We start from the raw sequence: 5,082 nt of genomic DNA on the forward strand, positions 1-5,082 counted from the left end.
ATAGCACGAGATGCCACGAGTTGGGGTTTTAGTCCCCAAGACTGTTCCCCTTCAGATACCAGTGGCAAAGCCTAGTTGTTTTTCTGTGCTCTGACCTACCAGAAATAAATCAGAGTTCTCACAACCCTCCTTATGTTCATTAATTGGCTAATGTGGTTCACAGCACTCAGGGGAGTAATATATTTGCTGGCTTATTGTAAAAGATCTTATAAAGAATATCGATGAACACCAGATGAAGAGATTGGTAGGGCCAGGTATGGAAGGGTTCCAAGCACAAGAGATTCTTTCCCTGTGGAGTTGGGTACATTCTAATTTGCCTTCTAGATGGTTCCAGGTAATTAGCTTTTTGCAAGCTCTTCCAGCCCTGTCCTTTGGATTTTTTATGGCAGCTTCATTACATAAGCTTGGTTCATTCAATCATTTGCCACTGATGAGAAACTTAACTCGGCTCCTCTGCCCTCTCCCAGAACTTGGGGGATGGGACTGAAAGTCCTGGCTCTGTAATCCTGCTTTTGTCTTTCTTGGAACCAGCCACTATCCTGAAGCTACCTAGAGACTGCCAGCCATCAGTCAATTTAGTGGTATACAAAAGACACCAGTTTACAGAGTCCAAGGATTCAAGCTCTGTGCCAGCAAACAGGGTCGAAGAGCAAATATATATACTTTTTTTCCACAATACCACAGATTACAACTAAAAACTCTGGAGAAAATATAGAAGGCAACTACCTGTGGACACTGAAAAATTTGTGGTTGCAGAAAGATTTAAGATGGGGAAGATGAAAGGAAGAGAGGTACACACACACATAGGTGAGCTTCTCATTTTGTTTCCCCTTTATCTCTTACCCAAGGGCAACCATAGAGCACACACTGCACAGTTGGCACAGGCCTAAACAACTTCTGGAGAAATCCTGTATTTCTGCTCAGCGGACCTGTAAAAAGGGCTCTTGAATGCAGGAGAATATGGGGGAACCCACAGTTGTTTTGTTGTAGTTTTCTGTTCTCCATTTTTCTCTTCCTGCCTTGTCCCATGGGCAGTCTCAGTCATAGAGCTTCACTGTGGTGGCCGTAGCATGAGCATCTAAAAATCCCAACAAGACTGTCTTCCAGGAACTAAGATGAAGGGACCCCAAGATCTGAAGAGTATGGGGGGCATCCCCATGATTAGTTTTCCCTCTTTTCTTTCATTGCCTTAACAAGCGTTGGCCCCCATGATGCAACTTGGCAGCTAAAACTTCAAGTGAGTCTCATTTTGTCAGTCAGAGAATTGAGAAAAAGGGATCCTGGTAGCTGGAGAGGTTAAGGATTCGGGTAAGGAGAGAGCTGGAGGAAGGGATCACCCAATAGTGATCAGTAAAAGTGATCAACCTCTGCCCAGACAGGAATGAATGAGACATCATGCACCAAAAGTTAAAAATGGAACATTGCAGAAAAATCTGTTTCCACAAATTTAACAACTTAGACTACATGGACCAGTTTCCTGAGGGATACAAATTATGAAAACTCACACACAAGAACAAACAGATAAACTACATATTTCCGTATGTATTAAAGAACTTGAAGCTGTAGTTTAAAATTCTCCAACGTGGCCGGCGCCACGGCTCACTAGGCTATTCCTCCGCCTTGTGGCACCAGTACACCGGGTTCTAGTCCCGGTCGGGGCGCCAGATTCTGTCCCGGTTGCTCCTCTTCCAGGCCAGCTCTCTGCTGTGACCAGGGAGTGCAGTGGAGGATGGCCCAAGTGCTTGGGCCCTGCACCCCATGGGAGACCAGGAGAAGTACCTGGCTCCTGCCATCAGATCAGTGCGGTGCGCCGGCAGCAGTGCGCTGGCTGCGGCAGCCGTTGGAGGGTGAACCAACGGCAAAGGAAGACTTTTCTCTCTGTCTCTCTCTCTCACTGTCCACTCTGCCTGTCAAAATTTTTTTTTCCAACAAAGGAAATTTTATAGGAATAAATAACACCAGAAAATAGGAGAAAACACTTTCCAATCAGTTTTAGGAAGCCTTCCTTGCTCTGACATGAAAACTAGAGAAACACATTACAAGAAATTAAAACTACAGATCAGGGACTGGTGTTGTGGTGTTGTCTCCCACATCATGGCAAGAATATGATTACTTGAGCCATAACCACTGACCCCCAGGGTCTGCAGTGGCAGAAGGCTGGAGTCAGGAAGCGAAGCTGGGACCTAAGACCAGGTGCCTCCATATGGATATGTAGGTATCTACAAATGCCAGGCTACACACCTACTCTTTGATAGACGAATTTTGAGGAGTCTGTTCAAAGGGGTTGGTATTGCTTAGCAGATAAAGCCGTCACCTGTGACGCCAGCATCCCATATGGGTGAGTTCATCCCAAATGCTGTGCTTCTGATCTAGCTCCCTGCTAATGAGCCTGGGAAAGCAGTAGAAGACAGCCCAAGTCCTTGGGCCCCTGTAAACACGTGGGAGACCCATATGAAACTTCTGGCTTCTGGCTTTGACCTGGCCGAACCCCAGCTGTTGCGGCCATCTTGGAGAGTGAACTAGTGGATGGAAATCTCTCTCTCTCTCTGTCTCTCCCTTCCCTCCCCCCAATAACTGTACCTTTCAAATACAACACTTTAAAAAAAAAGTCTGTTTGTGACACCATTGAAGGTGTGGCTCCATTGGTGAAAGGTTAATAGGAAATGCAATCTAATTATTAGCTATTAACTCATAAATAAATTTATTAAATGAAAATTAATTTATCAAGTACATAAATATTTACCTATTAAATAAATATTCATTTAATGAATTTATTTATTTATTTGAGAGGCAGGGAGACAGACATACAGAGCTCCCATCTGATCATTAATTCCCCAAATGTCATCAATAGCTCAGGGCTGGGTCAGGGTGAAGCTGGGAGCCTGGAACCCAAGCCAAGTCTCCCACATGACTGGTAAGGACCTGTGAACTTGAGCCATCACCTGCTGCCTCTCAGAGTGCACATTAGCAGGCAGCTGGACTTGGGAATGGAGCTTGGAGTTACAGAACCTGGACTCAAACCCAAGCACTCTAATATGGGATACATGCATCCTAATCTAGCATCTTAACTACTAGGCCCGACACCTACCCCTTAGAAACATTTTATAAAGTTATAACAGGTGGATCCAAGTGACAACCTGAGCACATATGGAGTAGATTTTTATTCTGGCCATTGTCTTTGGTTTATCCATAACTCCATTTTGTTGCCCTGAGTGATACAATTCTTCCTGTGAGTGGTCATATGACTCCTAGAAAGTTGGGTTGTAAGGAGAGATGCTTGTGGGTGCCACTTCCCGGACCAGCCCGTAAAATCCTTCAGCAAATGTTATTTAATTTCCCCTGTTCAGTGCAGAGCTACATGATGGAAGGAACAGGAGTGTCTTGATCACTTTTTGGAAAAATACTGCCCCAGAGAGCCATCTGACCAAGAACAAGCATGTTAAAATATTTTGTGATTGAGAAAAACTTTTGTCATTTTAGCACTTTGAAGTTTCAGATTATTTATTGCTGGCATCAGTTTCCCTAGCCCAACAATGCCACTAGTTTTTGCTATGTTATTTTGATACTCTAGATCTCCTCAGTGATGTCTTGGAGGTATGTGATAGAGACTAGGGAAGGTTGCTTCAACTAAATCAACCCTGCCTGTAAATGATGCAATGTCTGAAAGCATGTGTTTATAATGCACATGGTGGAGACTTCAAAAGGTACAAAAGGCAGTACAATAAAAATAAATATCCTTCACACCTTTTGTTATCATCTCCCATTTCCCTTCCCACAGAGAAATTTTTGTAATCGATTTCCTGCATTTAAGAGATAACCTATGCACATACAAACATATGTACTGGCAATGTTTGTCTAATTCATCATTAATGGAGAATTTTTGACTAGTATAAATAATGATGTGGTGAATATCCTTGTATACATGTCACTTGACACACAAGTAAGTGAAAATGGGGGCCGGCACCACGGCTCACTAGGCTAATCCTCCGCCTTGCGGCGCCAGTACACCGGGTTCTAGTCCCGGTCGGGGCGCCAGATTCTGTCCTGGTTGCCCCTCTTCCAGGCCAGCTCTCTGCTGTGGCCAGGGAGTGCAGTGGAGGATGGCCCCAAGTACTTGGGCCCTGCACCCCATGGGAGACCAGGAGAAGCACCTGGCTCCTGCCATCGGATCAGCGCGGTGCGCCGGCTGCAGCGCGCCGGCCGCGGCAGCCATTGAAGGGTGAACCAACGGCAAAGGAAGACCTTTCTCTCTGTCTCTCTCTCTCACTGTCCACTCTGCCTGTCAAAAAAGAAAAAAAATGTATAAAATGGATTCCTAGGATTGGAAATGCCAGATTGAAAGATGTATACATTTTACATTCTGATAAAATAGAACCAAAGTAGACTTCCAGGGGGTTCTGCCAATTTATACCTATACTAATAACTGTACTAAAGTTTCAGACTCTTCAAATCCTTCCCATTGCAATATATAAAGGGTCTTCAAAAAGTTCACGGAAATACATTGTATGAAAAAACAGATTACTTATTTATTTTGAAAGGCAGACAGAAAGAAAGGGAGACAGAGAAAGACAGAGCTAACATCTGCTGGTTCACTCTCCAAATGACCACAACAGTGTTTCTTGTTACCTTGATGTATCAGAAATGGTACTTCATTGTAGAATAGTGCATATTTTCATTACTGTGAGTAAGGTTTTCCATCTTCACATGTTTAAGTCACATGACCATTCCTTTCCCTGTTAACTGAACTCTTAATTTTCAACTAGATATCATTCTTTTTCTTATTGATTGATAGGAAATATTTAACTATAAAGAAAATGTAACTATATTATAGAAAAGAGTTAAGATAATTCATCAGCTGGAGTATGATGCTAACATGAAAACCACTGCCTAAACTACTTTGTAACTTACCCTTGCTGTTAAAACTTTGCCCTCCAGCCCATTCCCTTGGGAATCTGTGTCAGGATCCCAACAAGTGCCACTTGCCTTATGTGTTTGACACTCTGCGTCAGAGTTTCTCAACCATGGCACTGTTGACTCTCTGGCTGGATACTTCTTTGTTATGGAGGATTGTCTTCCCTGCAG

The sequence above is a fragment of the Oryctolagus cuniculus genome, chromosome 15, assembly GCF_051225735.1.
Source record: "Oryctolagus cuniculus isolate XC-2025 breed Fujian yellow rabbit chromosome 15, ASM5122573v1, whole genome shotgun sequence".
Taxonomy (NCBI): domain Eukaryota; kingdom Metazoa; phylum Chordata; class Mammalia; order Lagomorpha; family Leporidae; genus Oryctolagus; species Oryctolagus cuniculus.